The 15,399-nt window shown below is 30.5% G+C and overlaps 1 long non-coding RNA gene across 1 annotated transcript; it reads left to right on the top strand.

Moving 5' to 3' along the window:
- The first annotated feature begins 3,612 nt into the window (after window positions 1-3,612).
- Window positions 3,613-5,398, top strand: LOC131599523 (uncharacterized). The gene is made up of 3 exons (XR_009282818.1): window positions 3,613-3,910; window positions 4,010-4,121; window positions 5,081-5,398. It is a non-coding gene; the product is annotated as an uncharacterized LOC131599523 (long non-coding RNA).
- The last annotated feature ends 10,001 nt before the right edge of the window (window positions 5,399-15,399 follow it).

Genomic DNA, 15,399 nt, shown 5'->3' with positions numbered 1-15,399 from the left:
GGTTCTTTCATTCTAAAGGGGTGTATGATGATAGTTCATGGTGGGATTTAGGGGTTATATGTATTGAATCATTTTCTTGATAAATGTTAGGTTTTGAGTGAAATCAATTGGGTCTTTGTGAATTGTTGTGTTGAATGATGTTATAATGATTGTCTATGAGTAGTAACATGCTAGGTATCACTAATATGTGCTGGATTTAGTCTGGAATGAGATTTTGGGTGATTTTTTATTGGAACCCGTAGCTGTTAGCTGAACTGAGATTCTGATTTTTGTTCAGTTCGCCCCGCGAACAGCAGAACTTCTGCCATCGCGCCGCGAACATGGATGGCCCCGCAAACTGAAGGCAGGTTTGGGAAAATTCAAATATGTGTAACTTTTTATTCGTAACTCCTTTTCGTATGCTGTTTGAAACTTCGGGAAGCTCCAATTGATGTCTTTCCATTGTATACGCTTTGAATATCTTTGGAAACTCTTGTGAATCTTTTTCTTGAATTGGATTGTTGTATGATGTAATTGTTGTTGTGAGATGAATTGTTGTTGTATGATGATGCAACCTAATGACGTGATAATGACGTGATGCATTCTTATGAATGATGGTGATTTTGTTGTTGTTGAAGTTCGACATTATATTGATGATGTTCGATGGTGATTTTGAGTGATGTTGTGACGTATTGTTTGTGTTGTATGTGTTGTGTTGGTGGGGATGTTGCATTCATTGTGTCCCATTCATTTGCATAAGCGACGGTGGCCTTATTACCAAATAGCGACGGTGTGCCCAATGGCAAAATTGAGACGGTGGGAGTTTTACTCCAAATTGGTACCACATGCATTTGCATAAGTCGAGTCGCATTGAAATGGCATGTGATGTTATGCTCAATATGTGTTTATATGATGTGGTGATGAGACGTTGTTGAGACGTAGCGATGAGATGCTTGTTTGATGTATTCGTATTATACTTGTGAATGAAATATGATGTTATACTTGTTACTTGACAATCTTACTGTATTTCTAGATGTTTAGCGAATTGAACTGTATAACATGTTATGTGATAAGAAGTGGTGATATATGTATGATCTTTACTACGCTTTGAATATTATCATATGTTTTTTTATCGTGAATGATATCTCACCCCTTCTGTTTGAATGTTACCCTCCGTTGGTAACGTGCAGGTGATGATGCGGAGTAGTCGTGTACCTTATAGCTTGAGTCAGTGTGTCGATGCTCTGATACGTAGCACTCGAGGGGATGTCAGATTACTTGCTTATGTCTTGCTTCTTGTTGTTTACCTTTTGTTGGCTTTCATCATAATGTTATGTTGAGACTTGTTGGATATATTGCGCCATGTTGGCCATGATGTTATGACTTAGATTGTTGTTGATATTCGATTTCCGCTGCGATGTGATTACTTTTTGGCATTGATGATTAATGCGTTGGTTATTGCCCTCCTTTATGTGTTATGTATCTGTATTGATGAGCATGATATGCGAATGTTTTATTAGTCGATTAAATGTGACGCCTCGAATCATGATGCTTGAATTGTTTTTAAGATTTTTGCACTTTGATTTTCCTGCTTATTTCGAGGTAGATTTGTGGTGTTACACTAGGAATCAGATAAAAGGATTAGAAGTAATGATTTTGCGGGATAGAGGGTTGAGAATGATTATGAATCTTCAATTATTCTACGATGTATTCATTCAAAACGTTGAATCGATGCCATTTATCATAATAAAAGCGTAGATTATGTCCACAACAATGCCGCAGGTTGATCTATTACACTAAAAAAAGTAAAAACATACCAGTCAGTAATGGTATAATAAATAGATGAATGAATGATAGATCATTAAGTGAAATTGTGTCAAACTAACCTCTTCCAGCCAATACTGCAATGCAAAGCAAGTTTTGGTGCTTTCTAGTCTTTGGACAAAGCTTCCCACTTTTGCAGCTCTTGTTGTAGTTCTAGACCAACACAAAACCGCATATTCATGTTTATCAATGTCAAAGAAACATATCGAGTTGCACTTGATATCCGCAAATTCTAAAAGCTTCCACCTATTAACAAAACTAAAAAAACAATTAACATTTGTTTATTAAAATAAAGAAGAAAACTATAAGAACTAAGACATGGCATTATTAATAAAAAAAAGCCTCCAAAATAAACAACTCAGACCAAGCTTACACTACTACAAATACTCGATTTACCTGTGGAATTTCCTGCGGAAAATTTTCCGCAGGTTTACCTGCGGAATTTCCTGGGAAATCAATAAATAAAATAAATGTTCCAGCGGATTAAGAATTGGCAGAAAATTCCGCAGGTATACCTGCGAATTTTGCTGCGGAATATATATTTCCAACAAAAAATATAACTACAATACAAAATCCGCAGGTAAATTCGCAGGAAACGTTTCTGCGGATTTTGCTGCGAAAATCTATTTGAATGAAACTAAACCACAATACAAAATCCGCAGGTAATTCCGCAGGAAAGTTTCCTGCGGATTTTGCTGCAGCTTGAACATATTTAAATTTTTTCTATGAATAATTGTAATCTTTGTTTAAATTTTACAAAATAAAATCATTATTTTTTTCTATTTTATTAATAATTTTTATGGTGTTTTTCTATTTAGTTTAATTTTAATTTTTAGTTTTAATTTTTAATTCTTATTTTATCTATATTATTAATTATTTTTATGATGTATTTTAATTAAGTTTTAATTTAATTTTAATCTTAGTTTTTAGTAAAATAAATGGTATGCAAACTTTTATATATATATATATATATATATATATATATATATATATATATATATATATATATATATATATATATATTTATTTAATTATTCAACTTATATTTTAATAGTGGCTATGAAAGTTTTAAAAAAATAAAATTATAAAAATCATAAAAAATTGAAAGGAAAATCTGATAAAGATTAAAATTAAAAAAGATATAAAAGATTGAAATGGTTTTTATGAAGATCAGACTAGGACTAGGAATCGAATGCCAGTTTCAACCTATTTTGCATCAAGTATCTACCACAAAGACACTAAATTTAATTGTAATTTAATTGAAACAAAGATTAGGTATACTTTGCTAATGTTATATCTCAAACTAATTGTTAAACCAAAAAATGTGAGAATGAAACCACTAAGACACTAAGCTCCTGCAACGTCGTATCTGCCTCTTTACTGCGTCGTATTGCCGTTCTTCCTCTCTTTTGGTCCGTCTCTTCGCGGTCTGTCGTTCGTGTTCTCCATTTGCTCTTTGTAAAATTAAAGGTATACAAATTTTAATTAAAGGTATACAAGTTTTTAGTTTAATATATTTATATTATAGAATGTCAAAATTAATTTTTCAATTAATAAAAATAAATTAAGATAAAATCATTTAAATCTATTTTATTATACTAAAATAATATATATAATTGAGATATAAAAAAAATATATTAGCTTTACTTAATAATTTTTTTCTATTTTTATAAATATTAAAAATATTTAGTTATATATATAATATACTTTGGTGTATTTCAATAATAAATAAAAATTTTAAAAAATTAAATTAAAATAAGGTAAATAGTAGAAAGAAAGATTAAGATACTTATGCAGTAGTGACCTCTGAAAATGCAGCTTCGGTGAAAGCAAAACACGACTTATTCAGAAGCGCTTCTTCAGAGAAGCACTTTTTCTCACGCGCATTGACTCAAGCTTTCTCGGTTTCTCTTGTGCGACACTCTCTCAAACTCATGCTCTCTCCCTCTCAATTCTTACACAACAACAACGATTACGATGCAGATTCTCTTGGTCTCGAATTGGTTGGATTTGGATTTCGGAACTGATTCGAATTGTTATCGACTCAGGATTCGATTCGTGTTGGGGTTTAGAATCTGTTTGCGCTCGAAAATTCAACTTAGAGCAGGTTAGTTTTGTTTCGTGATTCTTTGCATTTTTACAGTTTTTACTCCATTACGGTTTTTACGGTTACTTCATAGTGATTCGATTTTAATATAAGTTTCAGTTTGAGTTAAAGTTACAACAAGCATATGATATCATAAAGCTGAGAATGGAGGAACGCTTACCGGTTGAAGCGATGAGGAGAAGAAAATGCAGCTTTCAATCTTGCTCACAAGGTATTCGTTAAAATGCCTCACCGAAATTTTTTCCTCTTTTTGCTTCTATTTTACTTTTGATTTGTTCCTGTTGTGTTTCTTAGTTGCTATTGTTGATTATGCTCAGGTTGGTTTTCATATTAGCATAGAATTATCGTCGTTATTACCTTTTCGTGCTATTGCCGATAAGAAGTAATTATTGTTTATTATGTGTGACAAATATAGAGTTTCTTTCCACTGTTATGATTTCTTTCTTTGTTAACGTTCTAGTTGAAGTGGTTTAATTCAGTTTTGCAATGGGAATTTTGGACTTGCTTATGGTTGACATAGTATTATAATTTGTATGAAGTATGAATCCACTTGGCTTATAATAGATTAGTTAGTAACTATAATTATATATTCCTTGTATTAATTTATTATACAGAGATGAATGAATCATAATACTATTAATTCTTGACTTGAAGTGATTATTTTCTAAAAAGCTTATTTGTTTGTGGGAATGTGGCTTTAATTCCATACATCTTCACAGTTGGTGAACGAAATCTGTCAACCACAGCACAACTACTGATAGTGCTTGATTCATGTGGATCTGACATTATTGAGTTAAGTACTTGTATGTTTCAAATTGTGAGGGAAAATCACAAAAACGTTAAACTAATCAATTCCAAATTAATTTGATTATGATTTTATTTGATAAGATGATGATTGCAATTGGTGATTTCGTATGATTAAATTAAATAATTTGAATATGGATTAACTAGAAGAACCAAGATTTGTTATAGTATCTAATGTAGTGATGCATTGTATTGCATAGTTAATTTGGTTGCTCAAAATTGGATTATACTTTTTCTTTGGCTGGAAGTGTCATAAATGGATGGTATATGAACTAAAGACATAACATGGGTTTTCTGTTACCATTAATCATGCCATGTATGCTTCCTTCCTGTTGTGTGTTAAATTCAATATATAATATCCTGCAGGAAGTCCGGGCCGCTGGTTGACGCAATTCAGCGGAAGCAGATAGATATCTGGCACATATGAGAAGAAAGGATGCCGACTAAAGTGCTTATAGGACATTGTGGCAAGAGTTTTAGATTGCAACAATATACTTAGAAATGTTCCTGTTGAAATTTCTTTGCAATTTTTCTCATTCTTCATAGTTCTGATAAATAGAATGGAGAATAAGTTGGTAATGCTGTAGCGGATTTGGTAACATTTGTATGTCATTTATTATTTCACTGGTAATAAATGCATAATAAAGATGTAGTCTCAATTTATCAATTATATATTAAATTTTATTAATTTTTTTTTAATTTGGACACATATTAGCTGCGGATTTACCTGCGGATTATTTCCTGCGGATTTACCTGCGGAACTTCCTGCCGAAAATATTACCCACGAAGGTTTTAGCTGGGAACAAATAACCGCAGGAAAATCCGCAGGAAACGTATTTCCTGCGGAAATTTAGCAAAAATCCGCAGGTAAATCCGCAGGAAAACAGAGTATTTCTAGTAGTGTTATTTATCATTAAATAATAATCTTAGTACAAATTATTAAACTGGTATCCAGGAGGGAGGAAAAGTGCCAAGTAAGGTCTTGAACGTTTCAATTTTCAAATTTTTGTCTATTTATTAAATAATTATTATCTATTTAAATTTTGCTTATTGAAATTTATTATAATTTTTCAAATATAATAATTTTATAGTGAAACCCGTATATTAATATTAAAAGATAACATATTTTAATCTAACAAATAATATTTAATTATACTATAAAATCGAAAAAAATATGATTAACAAACATTACACTTTTCCTGTTTATAAATATATTTGAATAAAAATCATATAAAATAAAAATTGAAATTATATGTTTTATTTATTAATAAACATTATAAAATAAAACATACTATAATTATATAAAATGTAATTGGTTTAATAATTGATTAGATTTAATGAATTGAATCATAGAATTAATATTTTTTTCAATATGTTTTATTTAGTTAGATTATTAAGAAATAAAAAAAAAATCATTGCAACTTATATGTATATGGAAAGTATTTGACATAGAGGCATGTGTTCTTAATAGTTGTATTCCATTATTTATATTTATTGAATCATTGCACCAATTTTTTGAAATATGAAGAGTAGAAAAAGAAAGAGGAAGCGAAATTGAGATCAAAATCAGATTTGCAAGTATAATTATTGAAAGATGAAAAGTAGAAAAAGAAAGAAAAAGAGAAGAAATTTTTTCAAATTATGCTAATCCATAACACTATGTCCAAGAGGAGACCCAAAACAAAACTATGAGATAGATTAAATAAACTAACATTTTGTATATATAAAAATAATACAATAACTCATGTTTTAAGTAACATCCACAGAAAGAATGTGAACTATCTTTTCATATTTGAGAAACAAACGTTGATGAACAAAAACATCTCCAAGCATAACCATAAAATAAAATAATTAAAAACACAATAGAGTTTAGAGATGGAGAAGTTTGACTTAATTTAATCAAGACTTGTGATGCCAAAGCATAAACAAAAAAATGTGGAAGCCTTTTAATCATTATCATATTTCCAGTAAACATTCACCATCATCTTCAAAATGCAACCCTCTATTTTCTGACAGTACTCACCAATTTCTTTCATTTGAATCTGTTGGGAATTTTCCTTGCTGAAGGTTCTTCAAGTCGTTACTATCATGCTGCACCCTCCCAGTAATCTCCAAACACAACCCCTTCAAGTCATTGTATGCATGTAAATAGTTAGCAAATCATATTCTATAATTCAAACTTACCTTCGCATCCAAAAATATGTGATATAATAAAGTAGTTATATTTGACAACATATTATCAAAGTACATTCAATCATGGGCAAACAACTTAGATATCTTCACACTTGAAGAAAGATATTTTGGGATTTCATTTTCACAGGGAATTATGGGTAAACTTGTATTTTTTTCTCACAAGATGCTAGATATAATTTAGTAAAAAATATACTTACAATTTACTCCTTAAATTAAAACCTTACAAACATAAAGAAAAGAATATGTTTGAATTCATACCACAACTTAACCATATAATTAAAAGGTAATGCATGAATAAATTTAGCGTTGAATGAAACACACTCCTAAAAGGAATCATTTATCAGCTCAGAAAAAATATTGATTTCAATTGGGAACTATATTAGAGAAATATTAGAGAAATAAATATTAAAATACTAAAGGATGTGAAACACTTACTGCTCTCTTTTGACCTGTCATTCTTCGTATTTGAAACTTTTTACCAGCGATGAAAGCGTAATAAAGTGTCGAAGACACCGCTTCAAACGTGCGATTTTGAGCAATTTATCAACGAATAAGGCTCAAATTAAAGAAGAATACGTCATAAATTTCATTTATATTTATTCATTGTTAGGTAGATCATGGAATAAGATTTCCAACGCTTCGAACTGGGCGCAAATTTGCGCCCACTTTTACGGTTCTCAAGTTCTGGCCAAAATAAGATTTCAGGTTCTCGTGTAGTGGGCTAAGCGCAGATTTTGGCGCGAAGCGCGGTCAGCGCAGTTTGGAAAATGTTTAAATAGGGGAAAATCATATTTTTTTCGGGTTATGCTTTGGGGTATTTGTTCCCAAAGTCATCACCTTCATATTTCTTAGGTCAGAGCTTAGAAAACAACATTTAGAGGTTGTAATCGGATGATCTGTAGTTGAACCTTCTTTGCTCGTGATTGACACTGCAAAAGATTTGATTTTCTTCTCCATTATTCTCTTAGTAAGCTTCATTTGTTGGGTTTTGTTTGTAAGTATACTTGTTTTGTATGTATTTTAATTACTCATGGTGTTGTATTAAACCTCTTTTACAAATCAATGTTGATGTTTATCCTTGTTTTTGCTTTATGCTTGGATTTGAGTTGCTTTAGAGATAAACTCCTCAAATATTGTTCTTGGATGAATATATTCTAGGTTCTAGACTCTAGAGATAGATTTAGGCTTAGTAATTATTGTGGGTATCGACTCTTAATGCCTGTGTCTTATTCGTGTATTGCTGAGAGATCGTCGACGCGGGAAAAACGGTTGATTTCTCACTTTGTGTTATACATAACCTCTTTGTGAGTGGTACGTTATTATATTGTCGAGTGATTGAGGTTGAATATATCTGAGTGATGAGTTTAAGTATTTAACGGGTATGTGAAATTCAATCCTGAGAGTTCTATCCTTTCTGAAGAATGAAATTATTTTTATGTTCATATTTACTTTTCTGCTTTTACTTTAACTCATTCAAACCCAAACTCAAGAACTAAGAATCCGTCGAACGGAAATTATTTCCAACCAGTCCCTATGGAGGCGATAAATATCTGAAATAATATTTCTAAATCTTTTTTTGCTTGTCGCTTTACCTCTTCAACAAAATGGCGTCGTTGATGAGGATTTGTTTTGGTATTGGATAGTATTGCGATAGTTTCTAGATTTTTTATTTTTTGTACATACTTGTATATTTTTACATGTTTTCATACTTGTAAATTTAGTGTTGGCTAAACAAATTGAAATAGGACCATATTTGAATTCTCTAATCTTCACTTATCAATTTGTTTAGCCAATTAAAGTTGTGAATATTTGAGTTTTGTGAATAATTGTGTTTTGATATATACTTTTGCATACTTTTGCTTATTAAGTGTTTGGGTTAGGATGTTTTCTTTAGGTTGTGTTGTGGTCAGAGCACCGGCGTGTCGTGGAGAAGTTACTTTCCAAGCACGAAACAATAAAAGGTGTCGAGCTAACGACGTAAAACAGGCGCTTGTTGATAGGCACCCCAACGGTTGTAAGTTTTTTTCTTCTATTAAATTGTGTAAATGAGATAGTGTGGGTGATTGTGGAGGTTGATTGTAGGACTGTGTTTTGTTGTCCTTTTTTTTCTACTGGTGTAGCGCTCTTAGCGCGTGTTTTGGCGCTTAGCGCGCTCTGCGGGATTGGGCCAATGTTGTTTTTTATTCACTTGGCCCGCCGTTTTCTCACTTTCACCAAGGCTATTTAGTAGTAAATAATAGTTTTATTTTTTCTGATAATTTTCTTTTGTTGTTTGTCGTCCAATTTTGGTCCGGTAACTTGAAGAATTTCAAGGTGATTTTCTGATTTTGATTGATTCAACTTGCGGATGTATGGTAATGATAGTTTTGAAAAATTGGTACACACCAGGCACTTGTTTATCGCTTTCTTTAGCATAGCAAGTTTACGAAACTTGTCATTTGTATAATTACCATGCCATTCGTTCTTTGTGCATTACTTTCTTTTTGATTGAATCACTTTAGTTCCCTTTTTACCCATAAATGTGAGGAAGCTTTCCATTGTTCACATATGCTGGAAGCCACAATTCTTGTTTTAACTAGATTTTATCATGCTTAATATTTTATTTGTGTTGATTGTATGAATGCATGAAAAGGATCAAGACAATTTTTGTTTCATTTTGAGCACAACTACCTTGGCCAAATAGTCAATTCACCTTGTGAGTGTTTGGTTCTTATTTTTGTATGGATGTTGATTCTTTGTTTTCTTGAACCCTCAATTTTGATTTTTGGTTTGAATTTTTACCTTATCTTAGAAAGTAGGGAGTATTCACACTTTGATGTTGGTTGAATTTAAGTTTGGGAGAGAAATGGTTACTACTTATTTGGTTGTTTCTATGAGGTTGAAAAGAAAAAGAAAAGAAAAAAATTATGAAAAAAAAGAAAATAAAAAGAAAGAAAAAAATAAAAAAATATTGAAAAAGAAAAAGAAAAGAGAAGTGAATAATTGTGCTAATAAGTAGTATGTTTTGGTTTGACATCTTGGGATTAAAGAAGAAGTTTGATCAAGATTTTTTTCCGTGAAACTTTGTGGATTGATCACTCCCTTAGGTTTAGACAAGTTTTTGTTTCGATTAGCTTTAGGGATTATCCTTTATTTGTTAACCAAGCCACATTACAACATTGAAAAGTCCTTGTGATTCTTGCCTTTGTATTTTCAATATGATTTTTGGATGAATATATAATTTAGTCTTTTGTTTGCCAGATTGTTGGATGAGTGTCAAAAGTCCTCACCCTTGTGTGTTTTTCATCTATTGATGAATTTTGCTAGGTGTGATTCATGATGTGAGCTTGTATTGTTTTAAAATGTTTAACATGATTTTTGTACTTAGGATTCGTTTTGTTTATATGTTGTCGTTGTAGGATTGTGGTAAGTATTTACCTTGTTGTGCGTTTTTGTTTGAACCGTACATTTGTCTTCGGTTTTAAAAACTTGTTGATTCACGATTATTTGGTTTATTACTTTTGATTCTTTGAGTTATTTGATTTATGTTTGAGGACAAACAAGTTTAAATTGGGGAGAATTTGATAAGTGGCAAAGTGTAGTTATTTTTGTGCGAGAATGCGTATGGTTTTGTTATATTTGTAGATATTATGTATTCTTCGAGTTTTCGAATCATTTATGTACCGTTTGATAGTTTTTTATTCATTTTTTAAGTATTGACGCGTATTTGGAGCATGAGCATTAAAGTGTCGAAGACACCGCTTCCCGTTAATATTCAATATTGTGTGATCAGTAACTTCATGTTCTCGTTAATATTCAATATTTTAATCAGAAACTTCAGGTTCCCAGTTAATAATCAAAATTGTGATCAGTAACTTCATGTTCCCATTAATATTCACTATTTTGATCAGTGACTTCATGTTCACTTTAATATTCAATATTTTAATCAATAACTTGAGGTTCCCGTTAATATTCAATATTGTGATCAGTAACTTCATGTTCCCGTTAATATTCAATACAAATAATCAGTAACTTCATGTTTCCGTTAATATGCAATATTGTGATCAGTAACTTCATGTTCCCGTTAATATTCACTATTTTGATCAGTAACTTCGTGTTCCCGTTAATATTTAATATTTTAATCAGTAACTTCAGGTTCCCGTTAAAATTCAATATTGTGATCAGTAACTTCATGTTCCTTTTAATATTCAATACAAATAATCAGTAACTTCAGGTTCTCGTTAATATGCAATATTGTGAACAGTAACTTCGGGTTCCTCTTAATATGCAATATTATGATCACTAACTTCATGTTCCTGTTAATATTCACTATTTTGATCAGTAACTTCATGTTCCTGTTAATATTCAATATTTTAATCAGTAACTTCAGGTTCCCATTAATATTCAATATTATGATCAGTAACTTCATATTCCCGTTAATATTCAATATTATTTCACAAGCTTCTCTCACACACAAACCCACTATTTTCTAACACGCCGCCATATACTTCCTTATCCATCCTATTATCAAATTTCACCATTAAAAAACATAATAAAATACTTTCTTATCCTAAGATGTTGTAATTAAAAAAACTTAATAAAAAATATCATGAATAAAAAATAATATTTAAATATTTAATGTTGTAAGAAAAATAATATTTTATATTAATGACTAATGCAGCTCATAATATCTTTCGTTATCACAAAAAATATTATATGATTAATACATAGATTAATTAATTAATACGAATATAATTTTAGAACCAATAAGCAAGATAATAGAAATCTAACTTTATGCTCCAAAATCAAAAGAAAAGAGGAGATCTACATTTTGTATACACCTTCAATAAAAATAGGAAATCTAACTTTATTCTCCAAAATTAAAAAAATAAAAATAAAAAATAGAAGTTGTAACCAAGAAAGTAGTGATTTGAAAGGAAGAGAAAGTTGGAAAAAGGGATGTGGTAAAAAGTCACTTTATGAGTTGATCAAAAGTTTATAAGCAAAACAATAAGAGATGAGTAGAGAACAAAACAATTGAAATCTAGATGGAGAAGGTATCCACTTGTCAAGCTTAGAAGCAATAAGGGCATTAATGTCTTTTCCAAAACAATGAATTTTCTTATATGATATATATATATATATATATATATATATATATATATATATATATATATATATATATATATATATATATATATATATATATATATATATATATATATATATATATATATATAATTTATATATATTTTTATTTAATTTTTGAGAAAATGAATATTAATTAAAAACTATAGAAAGATAAAAATACCATGGACTCGCTAGAGAATAAGCCTATAATTATGAGTCATTATATAAAATAATTCATTTCAAATTTCAATTATAGTTAGTTAGACACATGCTAAACACAAATAGTACTAGAAAACATTGATATTACATGATGAATGATTTTTGTGTGGGTCAGAAAGAGTATTGTTTGGTGGAAGTTTCTTCCTTTGAAAATACTAATAGAAATAGAACAAAGAACGAGAAACACATTCGATGTCTCACACCGAAATACAAATAGGACAAAAATGAGAAACACATTTCCAATTTTTGGTCTTTTTCTTTGTTCCTTCTCATGTAACCCTTATGTGACCCTCTCAGCTTAATTATGAAAATACAGTTCAATTACTAGATACAATGACGTATATAGTGATTCAGATTTAAATTTGGGATTATAAAATTTGTTGTATTAAAATAATAATAACAATAATAATAATAATAATAATAATAATAATAATAATAATAATAATGATAATAATAATAATAATAATAATAATTATTATTATTATTATTATTATTATTATTATTATTATTATTATTATTATTATTATTACATGTCTAATTTTTTAGTATCAAGAGAAAATTATACTTTGAAAAAAAAAATTTCTTTAATTTATTTTTATTGTTTCTTCTCTAATTTATTTTTTAACATTAACAATTATTTTGATTTAGCTTAGTTATTAAAATTTCATCTTTTAAAAATGAATAAATGAGTATATATATAGATTCGAACTCATTCTTCTACTTATGAACTAGTAACATACCCGTGCCTACGCACGGATACCGCTGTTGGATGGACCATTTATGTTAGAAAGAATATTAACTGTAAAAATAATATTGACCTGAAACAATAATTTAAAAAAAAGTTTGAAAAATTAGTATATATGACGAATTAAATGTGATGTTACAGGTAAGTATCTAAGGTTACTAAAAATAAATAAATATTGTGGATAATAATAGATAATGGGCAAAAAACTGGTGTGGTAAATTCATTTGAATGGAAATTTAATTGAATATAAAAACTTAGATACTAATTAAAAAAATCTAATTATTGAAAAGTTAAATTATATAATATTATCAATTAAGATTAAATAAATTATGAGAGTAAAATCAAATATGTGATATATATATTAAAGATTAATTATAATAAAATACGACGCATATAATGTGTAATTGCACATAAATTTAGAACAATTGTTGGTTTAAATATATTATTAAATGATACAGTTAAAAATGTAGAATGATATTTGGGATATAAAAAAATAGGAAGGAAATATATGATTTCATAATAATAAATAGAAAATACATAACATCAGTCTAAAAAGAAAAGTGTAGTTTAATGTTTTAGACGAATAAAAGGTTGTAAAAAAAAAATAATTGTAACTGCAAGGAAATGAAAGGGTGTTAGATATAGGGAAGTGTTCCATTACATGTGTCATTAATCCGGAATCATCTATTGCAGTTACTGTTCTTTTCCCCAAAACCTCTTTGTGTTGACACAAAAGAACCACCTGTAGACCACCGTTCTACATTCTCCGATACGATGGTAGGAGACGCAGAAAATCACGGCCCGGCCACGGTGAAGATTATGAGCTCAAGGTATGATTATATACTTATGCGTTACTAAACTGTATGTTTCGATATCCACTGCATGCGCCGTTGTGTAGCACCGGCAAGCTATTTTTCACACCGATTTTGTTCGGAAAGACACTGTGTATGTGTGTTAATGTTCGAATACATTGTTGTCACAGAAAATAGGGTTGATGTGATGTTTTAGGTTTTACAGCTCCGTTGCATATTGTGATATTTCGCATTTGTATCTTTAGATTTTGATAGGATTACCGTCCACGGAACCTATATCCATTTTGAGAATAAATTCCAGTTTATGGCAAGATTTTTTTAGACATAGTTATCGTCAAACAAAATAGTAGTTAACCTTTTTGTTTATTCAGAAGTGAAGATGCTTCCCATGTAATGAAAGTTTGTGGGAAACGTACGCGTAGTGCCACACTGAAAGCTATGTTGGAGGAGTTAGCACTTGCAAAGAAAGAGAGTAAAGAGGCAATGGAGGAGATCGCTGCATCGCAGGTAAAAACCGAACCTGGAAGTAAGGATGAACCTCCTGTTGTCAGGTGTGTGGCTGGACAGATTGGGCAAGAAGGAACAGGAGGGTTCTGTTAGAACAAGATTTGTTCTGATCAATTATCTTAGTTTTGATGATAACAATAATATGAATTTTGCTTAAGATAATATGGTACTCTAATCCAATGCAATTTCCTTTTCAGGAAATATATAAAGAGTATGCATAATTCAGCGCTCAGAAGCTTTGTCTCAAAGGGTTCAGCATGCAACATCAGAACATGGTCTGGCAAGACATCAGAAGATGGTCGAAGCAGAATCAGAACATGGGTCTATGGAAGCATCAGAAGAACAAGAGAACAGAAGCACTGAAGTTCTGATGGTATCACGCTCAGAAGCACTTCAAGGTCAGAAGATCAGAAGATGCTTTGCACCAAGCTGTTTGACTCTGATGATATTCAAACGTTGTATTCACAAACATCAGATCAGAAGAAAGTACAAGTGGCAAGCTACGCTGACTGACAAAAGGAACGTTAAAAGCTACTAAAGGCTACGTCAGTAGACACAGCGTGAACAAGGCTCGAGGTAGTTGACAAAAGCGTATAACATTAAATGCGATGCTGTACGGAACACGCAAAGCATTAAATGCACTCAACGGTCATCTTCTCCAACGCCTATAAATATGAAGTTCTGATGAGAAGCAAGGTTAACGATTCTGCACCAAAACAACGCCTATTAACTTGCTGAAACTCTGTTCAAATTCAAAGCTCAGAATCTTCATCTTCATCAAAGCTCACTACATTGCTGTTGTAATATATTAGTGAGATTAAGCTTAAACGATTAAGAGAAATATCACAGTTTGTGATTATAGCTTTTAAGAAGCAATTGTAATACTCTTAGAATTGATTACATTAAGTTGTAAGGAACTAGAGTGATCGTGTGGATCAGAATACTCTAGGAAGTCTTAGAGGTTATCTAAGCAGGTTGTAACTAGAGTGATCGTGTGGATCAGTATACTCTAGAAAAGTCTTAGAGGGTATCTAAGCAGTTGTTCCTGGAGTGATCAGTGTGTGATCAGAAGACTCTGGAAGACTTAGTTGCTGACTAAG

Source organism: Vicia villosa, linkage group LG4, assembly GCF_029867415.1.
Source record: "Vicia villosa cultivar HV-30 ecotype Madison, WI linkage group LG4, Vvil1.0, whole genome shotgun sequence".
Taxonomy (NCBI): Eukaryota; Viridiplantae; Streptophyta; class Magnoliopsida; order Fabales; family Fabaceae; genus Vicia; species Vicia villosa.
This window is presented reverse-complemented; position numbering and strand designations above follow the sequence as displayed.